This window comes from Myxine glutinosa, chromosome 2, assembly GCF_964187855.1.
Source record: "Myxine glutinosa chromosome 2, kmMyxGlut1.1, whole genome shotgun sequence".
NCBI classification, from domain to species: domain Eukaryota; kingdom Metazoa; phylum Chordata; class Myxini; order Myxiniformes; family Myxinidae; genus Myxine; species Myxine glutinosa.
Window position 1 is genome coordinate 203,281,175 of NC_136262.1, and position 17,657 is coordinate 203,298,831.

Here is a 17,657-nt window from a genome sequence, read left to right on the forward strand (position 1 = left end):
AAAGTGAAGATCGACGAAATGCAGTTTGGATTCATGCCAGGAAGAGGAACGACAGACGCGCTTTTCATTGTGAGGCAGTTGCAGGAGAAGTACATGGAGAAGAGGAAGAAGTCGTTTCTTGGGTTTGTTGATCTGGAGAAAGCATTCGATCGGGTTCCCAGCAAAGTATTGACATGGGCATTGAGGAAGTTAGGAGTGGAGGAATGGTTGATCAGAGTATTGATGGCAATGTACAAAAGAGCGCGCACAGCTGTAAGGACGAAGGACGGGAACAGTAGTGAGTTTGAGGTGAAGGTGGGAGTGCATCAGGGGTCGGTACTAAGTCCACTACTATTTGTAGCTGTGATGGAGGTGCTGGCTCAGAACGTAAAGGAGGGGTTACCGTAGGAGTTGTTGTATGCAGATAATCTGGTGTTGATTGCAGAAAGTATGGATGGACTGAAGGAAAAGATGAACACGTGGAAGGAATGTATGGAGACAAAAGGTCTGAAGGTGAATATCGGAAAGACGAAGGTGATGGCAAGTGGTAAAGCATGTGGTGAGGTGGAAAGAACTGGGAAGTGGCCCTGTGCTGTGTGTAGGAAGGGTGTCGGAGTGAACTCCATTCAGTGTACAATGTGCGCTGAGTGGGTTCATCAAAAATGTAGTGGTCTGAGAGGGTCATTAACCAGTGTGGCAGCTACATTCAAATGTAAGGTGTGCACAGAGGGAGCTGCAGATGGAGGAAATGTTGAGTTGGATCTTGGAGATGGCGTGAAGCTGGAAGGTGTGAAAACATTTTGCTACCTTGGAGACATGCTGAATGGAGAAGGTGGATCAGACTCGGCAATGGTTGCTCGAGTGAGATGTGCATGGAAGAAGTTTCGGGAATTGAGTGGCGTGCTGATGATGAGGGGAGTGTCGTTGAAGCTGAAGGGAAAGGTGTATGCTGCATGTGTGAGAAGTGTTATGATTTATGGGAGCGAGACATGGGTAATGAACGTAGAGCAGCAACGAAGGTTGGAAAGGGTGGAAATGCGAATGGTTCGACGGATGTGCGGAGTATCGTTGAGAGAGAGGAAGACAAATGATGAATTGCGAAAGATGCTGGGAATAGAGCCTGTGATTGATGCTGTGAAGAGGAACAGGTTGAGATGGTTTGGTCATGTGTTGAGGAAGGATGAAAGTGACTGGTTGAGAAGAGTGATGGAAATGAATGTAGAAGGAAGTAGAAGACGGGGAAGACCGAGAAAGACTTGGCTAAAGATGGTGGAAGAAGAAATGCGGGCAAGGGGGTTAACAAGGAGAGATGCAGAAAATAGGGCAAAATGGAGAAGATTGTCATGGGCACCGCAAGGCTAACCCCCGCTCTAGCAGGTAAAATGGCCTTTAAAATGCATGTTGTTGTTGTGTTGTTTCAAGCCAATATGGCTGCCATACCACATGACATGTGGCCTATAAAATGTACACTCTGGATATGTATGAGTAGGGGATCACGTTTGTGAAGTTTTGTGTTGATCGAATAAGGTTCGTTTTTCTATCCAAGATGGCTGCCAAGCTGACATATAGTTTTTTTTACCCAAGATGGCTGCCAAGCCACGTAACCAACGACATCATCATTTTCAAACTATATGCAACACCATTCAAGGAATGTATGGAGACAAAAGGTCTGAAGGTGAATATCAGAAAAACGAAGGTTATGGCAAGTGGTAAAGCATGTGGTGAGGTGGAAAGAACTGGGAAGTGACCGTGTGCTGTGTGCAGGAAGGGTGTCGGGGTGAACTCCATTCCATGTACAATGTGCGCTGAGTGGGTTCATCAAAAATGTAGTGGTCTGAGAGGGTCATTAACCAGTGTGGCAGCGACATTCAAGTGTAAGGTGTGCACAGAGGGAGCTGCAGATGGAGGAAATGTTGAGTTGGATCTTGGAGATGGTGTGAAGCTGGAAGGTGTGAAAACATTTTGTTACCTAGGAGACATACTAAATGGAGAAGGTGGATCAGATTCGGCAATGGTTGCTTGAGTGAGATGTGCATGGAAGAAGTTTCGGGAACTGAGTGGAGTGCTGACGAGGAGGGGAGTGTCGTTGAATCTGAAGGGAAAGGTGTATGTTGCACGTGTGAGAAGTGTTATGATTTATGGGAGCGAGACATGGGTAATGAACGTAGAGCAGCAACGAAGGCTGGAAAGGGTGGAAATGTGAATGGTTCGGTGGATATGCGGAGTATCGTTGAGAGAGAGGAAGACAAATGATGAATTGCGAAAGATGATGGGAATAGAGCCTGTGATGGATGCTGTGAAGAGAAACAGGTTGAGATGGTTTGGTCATGTGTTGAGGAAGGATGAAAGTGACTGGTTGAGAAGAGTGATGGAAATGAATGTAGAAGGAAGTAGAGGACGGGGAAGACCGAGAAAGACTTGGCTAAATGTGGTGGAAGAAGAAATGCGGGCAAGGGGGTTAACAATGGGAGATGCAGAAAATAGGGTAAAATGGAGAAGATTGTCATGGGGCCCGCAAGGCTAACCCCCGCTCTCGCAGGGAAAATGGCCTTAAAATGCCTGTTTTTGTTGTTGTGTATGCAACAGTGCTGTTGGATGTTATTTGTAAAATTTCGCATCGATAGGGTAAGCGATTTCAGAGATATAATTATTTAATATTCTCCTTCAATCCAATACGGCTGCCACACCAATTGACCAATGATGTTTTCGTGATCATCTTTTAATCGCCATGCCGAGTCAATGACACGTAAAGTTTTGAGTCAATCAATTAGGTGGTTTGGGAGAAGATGTTTTTTTAAAGGTTTTAGGTTAAATCTAATATGGCTGCCAAACCATGTGACATATGATGTCATAAATTTAATATTTCAATACAAATGGGTCATAGATCATGTGCATGCAATTTCAGATTTTTAGGATAAGGAATTCGATTAAAACATTTTTGGCTGGTATACCACTTCACCTATGATGTCATCATTATCATGCTTTTATTCCACATTGGGAGTACTTGACAATGTGCCAAGTTTCAAATTTTTCCATTTAGCGGTTTTCGAGAAATATATTTTGAATTATTTGCTTTTAATCCAAGATGGCTGCCATACCACGTGACCTATGACGTCACAATTATCATAAAAACATTCTGCATGGGTATTACTCCTACCCTGAAAGTTTCGTCTCAATCGGACATATGGTTGCTGAGAAAAACGAGGTTTAGCCCGTACGGATGGACGGACGGACGTACGGACATTCGGCCGTACGGACAGACAACCCGAAAACATAATGCCTCCGGCGACTTCGTCGGCGGCGGCATAAAAAGAAAAGCTGAAATGTCTTGATTAAATATAAGTATTCAACCCCTTTGCTGTGACATTCCAAATTGAGTTCAGGTGCATCAAATTTCGTTTGATCATCCTTGAGATATCTCTACAACTTTATTGGAGTCCACCTGTGGCCAATAAAATTGATATGGACATGATTTAGAAAGAAATACACCTTTTTATATAAGGTCCGACAGTTGACAGTGAATGTCAGATCAAAAACTTTCCCAATGAAGTCCAAGCTTGACAATGAAGTCCAAGTCCGTAGAACTCCGAGATATAATTGTGAGGAGGCATAGATCTGCGGAAAGGTATAAAACAATGACTAGTGTTGAAGGTTCCCAAGAGCGGTGAGCTCCATCATTACAAAATGGAAAGAATATGGAACTATGAAAAGCTGGCCGTCTGAAAGAAACTGAACAACCGGGCAAGAAGGACTTTGGTCATGGAGGTGAACAAGATCCCCATAAACACTGACAAAACTAGAACGGCACTTGTGGAGAGCATACCTCCACCAGGTGAACAGTTTACGTTTTGTATCCCAGAGTAGACCAGAAAGTCACAATACAGAATCATATTTAATCAAAATCATCCATCTACAACCTTTTGAGATATCCTGCTACCTATCGTTTTTGGCCCTATCTCCCAATGGTGAAAAATCACTTAAAAAATTATAGGCCCTACTAGCCAGATCCAGATCTTCACCAAAATTTAATCGATTCCTCCTTGTCACACACACAACCTGTCCACCAAGTTTTGTCCAAATCCATTCATAACCTTTTGAGATATCCTGCTATATGTTGGTTTGAGCACGATCACTCAATGGTGAAGAATCACTTACAAAATTAAATAATCGTCATATCCGAATCCATATTCAGATCTTCACCAAGATTGAATCGATTCTTCCTTGTCACACCACACACATAACCTGTCCACCAAGTTTCATGCGAACCCGTCCACAACTTTTAGAGATATCCTGCTCATATACAAACGGACAAACATACAGCGATGAAAACACATCCATCCATCTTCGGTAACAGAGGTAATAACGTTTATGTGATTGTAATTTACAACACGAAACCATATTCTTTTTTCATTTAACATTTATAGAACCTTTTAAGAGAAGAGAGTACAAAAAGTGAATGTGAAAGAGTTTTTAAAAAAGGAGCTTGACAAACGCTTATTCAGTATTACAACCCAATTAGCAATGGCACACGAGGTGAACAGCATGGACTAACATTGCAAGCTCTCACAAAAAAACATCATATATTAGTGAACAAAAAGGGGAAAAGGGTAAAAACTGTTACACCCAGAAACGTCTATTGCATTGCACTTACGATTGAAACAAAAAATATAGACAGGTATTTTGAATTTTTTGAAACAGTATTTTGTTTTGAAGAATACTTCTAGAGTTGATTAGGCGTGATGAGAGATCTCTCTTGGTAAACCTGTGAAAAGTAGGCAATGGTAATGCTAAGCCCCATAGGTTGATATGATACATACATACCAGTCTCACTCGAACCACAGCTTATATGAACATCCCCTCCGCGCAAAGCGAAGGCTCCTTGCGCCTCAATGTCGTTTTACACGCCAAATTACCATGCAAATTGCCAAATATCACGTCGTTTTATGGCGCTTCTATATCTGTGAAACTTTGCACCAGCGGTCAATTCCTGGGTAGGGAAAGGGAAAAGGTGTGCATCAGTGAATGGACATCAATAAAACTGTTTATACTATATAGAAATCTCTAATACACATACATATACACACTCACATCCGGGGTCTGCCTAGCAGGCACGTAAGACATCGGCCATTATAAAGCTCGCAGTGTTAGTGTGAGAAATCTCTGAGGATATCCCGGAGACTCAATAGCTCAGTGGGCTGTCACCGCATAGGTGATGAAGTCCTTGGGTTTGGGTTCCACGTTGACTCAGAATTTTTTCACACGAGCCCCAAAAAGGAAATTATTCCTGGCCATTTCCATATATATTGTTACGTGGTCCTCCCGGTAACTACCTGGTCTCGGTGACCCCCGGACCGTGAGAGGAACTCCGCCAGAAAGATCAATGATTTATACGCTTTCGTAACGCAATCAACATGAATTCCTGTCAATAAGAAACCCCACACCAAGGATCTGGAATAACCAATAATATTTTCCCCGAGCAATCAACAATCAACAACCATCAACAACCATCAACAATCAACAATCAATCACCAATATTATTAAGATGGCCATCTTATATATGTGTGTCCCCTTTCCCCACTCCCGACCCCTTGGGTACTCACGACCCCTTTGGTCTCTGTCCCTCACAATGTCTCTGGGCCCCTCCTGACCAAGATGAAGGTCGGCTTCTCCGCACACGGGCGGTTGAACGAACCCCTGGCTGACGTGCTCCCAAACGTGCATGTCACGTACCGGGAACAACGGTTGCAGCGCACACCTCCTTGCCAAGCAAAGCGGGCAAAGCAACGCACGGCTTGTCCAGCGCACGAGGCCCAAGGTGCGACCCGTACACGTCCTTGTAGACGGTGAGGCGAACTGTGTAGGACGCTTGGTTCCGTGCATGAACCCACGGCAACTTGATGTGTCAAGGGGTAATTACCCCGCGCAGGTAACTCCTTTCGCCAGACGGGCTTTCCAATGCAGCGTCAGACGCTGCTCAATATCGATACCCCTCGCCTCGGAGCTCGGCGAGGAAGAAGAAGAACATCGTCGCTTCTCCCGGACCTCGTGTCCTTTCTTCTTCCGTTTCCGGTCTCCTTTTTCCCAGAAGGGCTCCTGAACCTTTAATCACAACAACCTTTAATCGACTACACATTGATAAGCAAAGACCTGAATAGTAATTCACATACATTCACATAAATCCGTAATACTCCCCCCCTTCAAGAAAGAAAGTTTGAACCCAGCGAAAACTTTCTTTGCCGGCCAACTTGGATAAACAAACCAGATAACTCACCCCCCCCCCCCAAATCATCAGTTCCCCCCGGGCACAGTCATCACTTAAAAATAAAGCAACAAAATTTCACACAATCCCCTAGATTAATTCCCTCTGGACCAAGCGTCAACCACTTCTAGTTTCTCTTGAATGACGGTTAAGAGGTGGTGACCAAAGCCCCCAAATTTAAACCTCTCTATAGCACTTTTTCGGGAGGCCCAGCGGAGTATTCCCTACATGGACGCCTTAAGGAATGTGGAGTTCATGGTTAGTCCGGGGAGGAAAGTTCATTACATGGACGCTTTTAAGAACGTGGAGTTCACGGTTAGTCCATGCAGGAAAGTTCACTACCTGGACGCCTTTAAGAATGTGGCGTTCACGGTTAGTCCGTGTAGGAGCCCCGGCTCGGCGGCTCCACCGTATATAGTGCTTCAACTTCTCCAGACTCCTAACAGTTACGGTGGGACCCCTTGTCCCAGCCGTTACCTGACTGGCAGTCTCCTTCCCGGCCAGTGCTCTGACATTCATTATTTTGGGAGGTGCCGTAACTCTGGGAGCCTCCATAGTAATATCGGCTGCTGCCAACACCAAAACTACCGCCAAGTGGTCCTCTTCTGTAGACCTCTCGACGCCTACGAAATGCCTTCCCTACTGTTATGGTCCGACCCTCCAAATCCTTGCCATTCCAATTCTTCTCTGCCTCTCTGGCGTCTTTTGTGCTTGCAAACGTGACAAAGCCGAACCCTCTTGACCGTTGCGTTTCCCTGTCTTTTACCACCCGCACTTCCACCAGCGGCCCATATCTGTTGAAGACAGAGGTCAGAACTTCTTCCTCTGTGTTGAAGTTCAGTCCCCCTACAAATAACTTGGAACTTTTGTCGCCATTCCGAGCTGGGGTGGTGTTATTTCCCCTGCAGGGCTCTTTATCCCCCCTCGGGTTACCATAAATTTGCCCCCCGGCCAAATCATTCCCGATAATCACAGATACTCCCTCTACAGGAAGCGTGGCTTGTAAACCGACGGTGACCGGTCCTGACACCAAATCGGATTCCAAATGGATGACATGAAGTGGGGCACGAACACAGCCACCGATCCCTTGTAACTGAACACTATCACCAGTTGCGGTACTCTTTGACAATGGCAAAATGCCTTCAAGCATTAAGGATTGATGGGCTCCTGTGTCCCTCAAAACCCTAACCGGTCTTGGGTTAGTCAAGTCTCCCTTGAGTGAGACCAACCCCTCATAAATAAATGGTTGGTAACTCTTCTGTGCGCGATTTCTTACGCTTGCCATCGCATTCGGAGTGGTAATAGTCGGACTCCGCTCTGGGTTTTCCCTTTTCATGAGGTAACAACTGGACATCAAGTGTCCAGGTTTCTTGCAAAAAGCGCAAGTAGGCCCGGAGGAAAAACTCGTGGTCTGCCTCGGGCCCCCCGAAAAATAAGTTTGTCTTGGGCCCGTAGCCCCCTGATTTCGAACCGTTCGGGTATCAGCGTTGTCCACATAATCATCTCGAGGCCGCCGCCATGTATTGTCGTTCTCCGCACCTGCTGTTCCACACCTCCCCTGCGGAGATCTAGGCGAGGAGTTAGGTTCGTGGACCCCTATCCGGTGTGTTAAGGCATAATCATCGGCCATGGTGGCTGCGTCCCACAACTTCGGTACTTTCTTTTCCTGCAGGTACACTTTGATGTCCTCATGGACACACTGTTGAAATTCCTCCACCAGCATCAGGTCACGCAATGCTTCGAAGTCATTCCCGACTCCTTTTGACTCACACCACCGATCAAACATGTTTTCTTTCACTCTAGCAAACTCCACATGGGTCTCACTCTCCCTCTTCCTGGCATTCCTGAATTTTTGCCGGTAAGCTTCCGGAACCAACTCCTAGGCTTTGAGGATGTGCTTCTTCAATACCTCATAATCTGCACATTGGTCCATTGGTAGCGCCGAATAAATCTCTTGAGCTTTACCCACCAGCACACTTTGCACTAGTATGGTCCAGGCCTCCTCCGGCCAGTTTAACTGTCGAGCCACTTTCTCAAAGTGTGGAAAAAATTTAGCGACTTCCTTTTCACTGAAGGGTGTAACCAGCCTCACATGTCTGCCCACATCCCAGGTGTTCTGGCTAGGTGTCGACCCCGTCAGCAAGGGTGGTACCTCTCCCCGTTCTCTCATTAAATCCAGCTCCTTGAATTTAATCTCTTGCTGAAGCACCAGATCACGTTCCTTCAACTCCCTTTCCGCTTTTCTCTCCTCTGCTTCGAGTTCCCTTGCAGCTCTCCTCTCCTCTGCTTCTGCTTTCCTTTCCTCTGTTTTCATCCTTTCTAACCTTTCCTGGAGTTCTCGTTCCACTCTCCTTTCTTCTTCTGCTCTTTCCTTTTCTGCTTTCCTTTCTTCTTCTGCTCTTTCCTTTTCTGCTTTCCTTTCTTCTTCTGCTCTTTCCTTTTCTGCTTTCGTTTCTTCTTCTGCTAACCTTTCCTGGAGTTCTCGTTCCACTCTCCTTTCCTCTGCTTGTTTCTCTTCTCTCCTCTCTTCTGCTCTCCTTTCTTCTTCTTTGATCTGTTCCTGGCTCCGTAATTGCAACTCCAGTTTCCGGAGCTCAACGTCTTCTGGTTCTTCGGGTAGCCACTCCCAGGCTAACTCGTCCCATGTTCCTAATTCCACCATAGATTGTATCACCATGGTCTGCAACTCTGCCTTCCTCAAATTAGTTCGGACCTCCAAGTTGAAATGTTTGGCCAATTTCAAGAGGTCCGACTTTAGTAACGCTCGGAACTGTGCCTCACTCGGGGTTACCGCAAAGTTCTGTGCCACAAACGCCATGGTGCCTATTGTTAACACCTGTTAACCTTCACCCAAGACTTTACCCCCAATTTCCCCAAAAATTTACCAATTAATACTTAATTAATAAATTTTAATTAATAAAAATATTATTTTATTATTTTATACAATTTTAGATCCCGGACGAGCCCCCAATTCTGTTACGTGGTCCTCCCGGTAACTACCTGGTCTCGGTGATCCCCGGACCGTGAGAGGAACTCCGCCAGAAAGATCAATGATTTATACGCTTTCGTAACGCAATCAACATGAATTCCAGTCAATAAGAAACCCCACACCAAGGATCCGGAATAACCAATAATATTTTCCCCGAGCAATCAATAATCAACAACTATCAACAACCATCAACAATCAACAATCAATCACCAATATTATTAAGATGGCCATCTTATATATGTGTGTCCCCTTTCCCCACTCCCGACCCCTTGGGTACTCACGACCCCTTTGGTCTCTGTCCCTCACAATGTCTCTGGGCCCCTCCTGACCAAGATGAAGGTCGGCTTCTCCGCACACGGGCGGTTGAACGAACCCCTGGCTGACGTGCTCCCAAACGTGCACGTCACGTACCGGGAACAACGGTTGCAGCGCACACCTCCTTGCCAAGCAAAGTGGGCAAAGCAACGCGCGGCTTGTCCAGCGCGCGAGGCCCAAGGTGCGACCCGTACACGTCCTTGTAGACGGTGAGGCGAACTGTGTAGGACGCTTGGTTCCGTGCACGAACCCACGGCAACTTGATGTGTCAAGGGGTAATTACCCCGCGCAGGTAACTCCTTTCGCCAGACGGGCTTTCCAACGCAGCGTCAGACGCTGCTCAATATCGATACCCCTCGCCTCGGAGCTCGGCGAGGAAGAAGAAGAAGATCGTCGCTTCTCCCGGACCTCGTGTCTTTTCTTCTTCCGTTTCCGGTCTCCTTTTTCCCAGAAGGGCTCCTGACCCTTTAATCACAACAACCTTTAATCGACTACACATTGATAAGCAAAGACCTGAATCGTAATTCACATATATTCACATAAATCCGTAACAGAATTTTTTCACACGAGCCCCAAAAAGGAAATTATTCCTGTCCATTTCCATATATATATATATATATATATATATATATATATATATATATATATATATATATATATATATATATATATATATATATATATATACAGAGTGAGAAATATGGTCATTTTTTAAATTCATGTGATGGAAATAAAAAATTGTATTTCAAAATAAATTCAGTCATGATATTGAAGTACATGACATGCATTTTTTTTAAACTGATTTTGTTTTCTTTTTTGCAGGTAGAACACTTGAGTGACCATGTGGAAATGGTCGGGTGAAGAACACGCTTTCACTATAAAAGCTTTTAACAAGAATAATGATAGTGCAACTGCTTGAGTACCAGTTCACTAGTAATTCCCTGTTTGTCGTTAAAGGCAGCAAAAAGGGTTGGCGTCAGGAAGGGCATCCGGCCGTAAAACATTGCTTCAAAAAGGGGTCCAAAAAACAACAACAACCACGGTTCCCGAAAAAGGCCAACCCCCGCTTTGCGGGGAAAAATGGCCCCTAAAGGTGGTTATTTTTTTTTTAAACTGCTACCAACGTCAATTCAAACTCCATTTCAATGTTCAACGTCATCGAAATGTGCCGTCTGTTCGTGCTATCAAGTTATGGGTTCAGAAGGCTGGAAGACCGTTTGAGAGGACCTGTTCAACTTTAAAAGAGAAACCGCCGGGAGCACCCAAATCAGTAAGAACGGCACAAAACATTGAGCATGCAAGGGAGTCAGTTTTGAGAAGTCCGTATCGCTCCAGCCAAAAGCATGCATCAGTCTTAAGAATTTCTCACACGTCACTACGCCGCATATTGCATAAGGATTTAAACTTTTATCCCTATAAAATTCAAACTGTCCAGGAATTAAACGAAGATGATGAGATTGCCCGCAATAATTTTTGTGAGGGAATGCTTTAATTTATGGATGGAAATGAAAACCAAAACATTGCTAACAATTTGTTAATGTGTGATGAAGCACATTTTCATCTGTGTGGCGATGTCAACAAGCAAAATACTCGTTTTTGGGCAGCTGAAAACCCAAGAGAAATGCACACAAAACCGTTACACAGTCCCAAAGTCACAGTGTGGTGTGCACTTTCGTCGTTCGGCATCATAGGGCCTTACTTCTTTCAGAACGATAACGGAAATGCCATCACAGTCACCAGCTCGATATACCGGTATGGTTTCTAACTTCCTCTCCAGAGAATTAAACAGATTTGCAGAAGTGAGCCCAATGACATGGTTTCAGCAAGATGGTGCAACCTCCCACACCACCAGAGTGTCCATGACTACTGTAAGGGCGCTCTTTCCAAAGCATGTCATTTCCAGAAACGACGATATTCCATGGCCAGCGAGGTCACCCGATTTGACTGCATGTGATTATTTATTGTGGTCCTATCTAAAGGCCAATGTGTATGTTAACTGTCCACAAACTCTTCATCAACTTAAGGAAAACATCATACGCAAAATCAATGATATTGACGTAGCCATGTTGCAGAACGTCATGAATAATTAGCGTCCAAGATTGGAGGAATGTGTCAGACGAAATGGTGCGCATCTCCGAGATGTTCTTTTACAACAAATAAATGGCATGTTATGTACTTCACTTTCTTGAAAGAATTTGTTTTGAAATACAACTTTTTATTACCTTTACACGAGTGTTAAAAATAACCATATTTCTGGTCACCCTGCATATATATATATATATATATATATATATATATATATATATATATATATTATATATATATATATATATATATGTCTATATATATATTGTTGCGGTTTTGAAATAGAGGTTAATTTTCCCCTCTTAGTTAGTTACACCACAACATGTAGCCTCGCGATAGTTCAGTTATTTCTTAGTAAATGTAAGCGTAGTCCTTTCCTGTGTTTAGTTTTGCGTTGAGTAGGCCAGTGAAATTAGGTGTCCTTATGGCGCTTTGGGTTGGTTTTGGCGCTGAAATACGACGCGGCATGCCTGAACAAGTCGACCGAGGCCAAAGGAAGGCGGGGCAGGAGGAAGTCGGAGTGGCCAGGAAGCACGAGCCACCAATCAGGGCTCGAGGGGAGTGGCTTACCACTGCGGCAGGAGGCAGGGTTTGGAACATTCGAGTCGAGCCGGGGCGGAGCCATATAACCCTGCTCCGAGCCCCCCTACAGCAGTTGAGATGAGTTGAGTTCCATTGAGAGGAGAGATCAGCCCAGGAGCGAGAGTTGAGTTGAGCACCGAAGGAGGATCGAGAACGCGGCAGATCAGTACGTACGAGATCGAGAGAATGAACAGCACGAGAAGGCAGAACGTATTGAATTGCCTCGTTGTACACAAACTTTGCCCTGTTCCCCGCGCTCTGCACAGTATTAATCGCGCGCTGTAAAGAACGACCAGCACCGGGCCACAGATGCGCGATTTCCTCCTGCCTGCCTTTGCCTGGATATGTGCCGTGACCGCCAGAGGGCGACACCACGAGTGAGCTGTTCCCGGAGCGACCGAAGCAGGCACGCTTGGCGCGCGAACTCCTCTTCCTCCATCTCCCCGTGTAAGTGAGTGGGCCCATTGTCTGGAAAATAAGTTAAGACTGACTAAGCTCTGCCCTGTGTCCCTCTCCTTCTTCAAATTATTGTGCATAGTGTAAATAAATCCTGTTCTTTCTTCTGTTTCGACCGTCCTCTCTTTTCCATCATTGGCTTCACATGGTATGAATAAAACCGCTCTAATCAGGTTCCAATAGAAAAGTAACAGCACGAGTCATGTGATACGCAATCCGCTCAGGCGTACTCAATTAAGCGTGGCTCGTGCGAGGCTCGATCCCCGCTTCCGCTGCGGCGTTGGTACCAAAGGTACGTGCGAATTCGTCCCGAAACCCTTTTCCACGTTTGCCCGGAAGTGGCGACTCGGTCTCGCGGACCCGAAGACCCAGGGGGAAAAAAGGGGTTTAATCTCCCCTTTGTAACGGGAACGGGCTTCGGGGAATCCGCAACAATACATACAGGGTCCGTCAGGGAGGTGTGACGATTTTCAGAAAATTCGTACACAGTTATTTTTAGGCGAATTTCAATTTTTATTTTTTTTAAAGACTACATATATAATGCCATGTAATACACTGTAACAAAGACATTTTAAAAATGTAATTCATGTTTGAAAAACGACATCATCTAAATGGCAGCCGTTCTTGTCCAAGCATTCTTGCAGCCGCGCGGAAAAGTTCCAGCATTTCTCAGCACAGCAGCATCCCTCAGCAGTTCCAGCATTCTTTCTGCGAACGTAAACCACCGTACGAAATCATTCTGCTGCAGTTCTTGAACCACCATGATTTTGTACGCATGATAATGAAGATCCAAGTGCAAAATGCGACGAACTGATCTGTCTGACATCCGTAGAGTGCGAGCGTGCCATACCGCTGACCGACGAGGGCTGGCCTCCACAGCTTGTCGAACCCTTTCGATGTTTTCCAGGGTCCTAATGGTTCGATCACCTCCCCGAGCTGCTCCCGGCCTCACAGATCCAGTTGTCCTGAAGTTTTTTACCCACTTCAATATTGTGTTTCGAGACGGAACGGCGCCACGTCGACCAACATTGAAGTGAGTACGAAACCTGCGCTGTGTAAGCACCACCGAACTACCCGTTTGAATAAACGTCTTAACAACAAAGACGCGATGTTCAATCGTCCACAGCTCCATGGCTACTGAAATGGCGCCTAACAACGAGTAACCAACAGCCATCACGCATGCGCTAGACCCCCCACTTGCATTGTTATACCCAATTCAAACATGAATTACATTTTTAAAATGTCTTTGTTACAGTGTATTACATGGCATTATATATGTAGTCTTTAAAAAAAATAAAAATTGAAATTCGACTAAAAATAACTGTGTACGAGTTTTCTGAAAATCGTCACACCTCCCAGCCGGACCCTGTATATATATATATATATATATATATATATCAATATATATCAATATATATCAATATATATATATATCAATATATATCAATATATATCAATATATATATATATATATATATATCAATATATATATATATATATATATATATATATATATATATATATATATCAATATATATATATATATATATATATATATATATATATATAAATATATATATATATATATATATATATATATGTGTCTATATATATATATATATATATATATATATATATATATATATATATATATATGTCTATATATATATGTGTCTATATATATATATGTATATATATATATATATATATATATATATATATATATATATATATATATATATATATATATATATATATATATATATATATATATATACATATATATATATATATATATGACGAGAATAGAACCATGTTCCACACCTTGAGTTTAAGAGATAACAAGATTTAATGATGAACCAATATCACAGCGCTGTGGAGGGTGTAAGAGTCATACCATTCACAATTGAACAGCATGGCCACATACACTCCTAGAAAATTGGCAACCAAGAGTTTCTTTATATACACAGAATTATACAAAAAATCTCCGCTGAAAAATGAGCATGGACAAAGGAAAAACTGGCTCGACATCTCCCCCCGAGAACCTATCTTCTTTGGCATGAGCAAAGGGCAAGATGCGGGAGGGAGAAAGAGCACCGTGACATTCTCAAAACTTATTTTCCATGTTGGCTTTTGGTCAAGGACAGACAGACGCGTTTTCACTAGGGGGTCTAACGGAGCAAGCGGTTTCTCTATCTTTCTACATTTTTTGGCACAGTTGGAAAATATAGCATAGTTAAAAAGCAAGAGGGAACATAGTAAGCTTAATCCTTTTCACAAAGCAACCATTATTAAATGCAAACCACAATTACATAAGGCACAATAAAAGGCATGATCTCGACATTCCCCCATTTGGTCTCTACGAGACTATGTATCACAGAGACCAGGCCACATCGGCTTTATTTGCAAAGCAAAAGAGTATAGTGTTATATGTGGCCACATCGGGCTTTATTGAGTGTTGTATGTGTGTCCTCCAAGGGCATGCCACGCACATAAAGTACCCCGCATGCACGCTTGAAAGGTGTGTCATGTTGTGCGTGTTTGGAACATGAAGGCTCAGAACATGAAAGTCCATTAACGTTTCGGATCCACAACGAAGGCGTCTGGTCCAGATGAGGTTCTGCCCCGCCAGGGGGCCTGCCACCTCCCCTGCGGAACTTGCTCCCCCCACCCTTTGCAGATGCGGTCCTTGCAGATCTTCGAAGTTAATCAACGATCATGCCCATGAGATCTCTCACGTGCTGCTGTTCTGGGGAATACATAATGTTGTCAGTATCTTGTGTCTCATGTTCCTGGTCAGGGTACAGAGCGTTAAAATCCGAATCACTTGAAGCAAAGAGATCCGAAACATTTGAAGCAAAGAGAGGGACTTCCTTTATGTCAAAGTCTCCCATGGACGCCTGGTCGGCTTGCGGGTCTAGGATATCCATGTCGGGTCCCTCGACTGCCAGACCCAGCGTCGCAATCAGATCCATAGTTGGGTCGGAAGGGGGTGTACAGCTGTGAGCTTGTAATACATAAGAGGCGTTAGCCAGTACACGCAAGGGGTTTACCACACAAGTATCACAGCCATCACAAACATCAATACAGGCATCAGCCAGTTCCCACAAGGGATTTTCAACACAAGTATCACAGTCATCACAAAAATCAATACAATCTTCTGAAGCGCCGGTCACATCTGCCTTGTTGAAGGACCCATTCAGGTCGACGGCCTCTGTGGTCAAGATCATGGTCTTCCGACGGCGGTTTCTTCATCGTCCATCCTGAAAAATACTTTCTTACACACACCATGATCAAATTCCTAGCCCCCCATCCCACCAATTGGCATTTAGTTACCTTATCTCTCAGATGGTTGGCTTATTCATAGCCGCATTTCCTGTGTCGTGTCTGGAAATTCAAATGCCATATTTACTTTCACCAATTTCCGAAAATACCTTCCTTTTAATCATCTTCCCTACATCTAATAATACATGATTTACCAACCATTTCCCCCCCAACCATAATCGGTCAATGGAAATAATCGGTATTCTCCCCTTCAAAATTTCACTGTTATCCTATCAATACCTGGACATTTTTTCCCTTCCTTCCTAGATACGCGAATTTCACACCAGTATAAACCCACTGGAAAAATTATCTGAAAAATAACGAAATCGTCTCCAAGTTCTCTAGCTAATCTCCATCCGCAATCACCAACTTTACCCTCCTATGCATTTTGCCTTAGGTTTTAGAACCTAGAGTCTACCAAAACAACAACAACTAGCTTCCCAAAGCCATTTCCCTGCAAGAGCGGGGGTTAGCCTTGCGGTCCCCATGACAATCTTCTTCATTTTGCTCTATCACCTCCCTTTGAGCAATAATTCAATTGATGTGATTCCCACATACCTGGTGGAGTTCTGTTCACCTGGTCTGCAGAGCCGTGATCCAATCTTCACCAGCCCCCAATCACCTCCTCGATTGGGGTCATTCTGCATGTAGCAATCTAACACAACGTTTTTAAACGAAATTCACAACTTTACATTCATTGGTCCCCCCAGTGCAAGCCAACCCCTTCTATCACCTTCTTATCACAAAAACAACAGTCCATAACTAACCACTTTCCTTTATTTCCTGTCTTTTCCATTAACTTTTTACAACCTTTTCCTCTACTTCCTCAACAATTCCTGCAGTCACCTGTCATTGACAAATAATCCATCTGAGTCGACTTTCCAATCCAATCATCTTTGCACTTTCCACGACCTTCTTCACACTTCCTCCCAAACCTTTCCTTCAGACACAACCCACATGAGTACAATGTCCCCTTCCAGGCGCGTCTGTCTAGCCACCCACAAATTGTCCACAAGACAAAATCATCATATTTCACACCTCAGCTCTCGAGACCACCTAGGGGTCCCTTGAGAGATGCATCCTAATGTTAATCAGCTCTCGAGAGCTCAATTTTGAACAGGGGTAAAACCAGCAATACTAAATTCTGCCAAGCAAGAGGCCAGAGCAGTATCACTCCCTCTTCCCTCTGCCCACCATAACTGGCAGACAGACAATGGCGAGCCACAAGCCCCAACCCTACAAGGCTCCAGCTCCCATCCAAAGGACACAAACTCCCTCAGACTGGCATAATCTCTTTGCCAGCTTATGTACGAACCAAGATTGCAAACAAATAGTTTTCCAAACAAAACTCAGTTGTCACCCTATTGCACCATATTGGCAGAATTCACTTCAGCTCTCTACCACTCTTGTGTCGAGTGGTGCCCCAAAATGACATTGCACGAACCCTTTCAATACCTGTCTAAACCTACTGCCATTTAACAACGCTTCCCAGATGACGGTTCCCCATACACTATTCTGGCACAAAATTGTTGCATCCCACAGATGCCACGATTATTTGAACAAACTCATTTTCCTAATCCACCTTTTCAATTTTCATTTCAATTTAAAGTTAATCCAATGTCCTCTAATACCTCTCTTAGCATCCCATGCACCTGTTGCAGACACCTG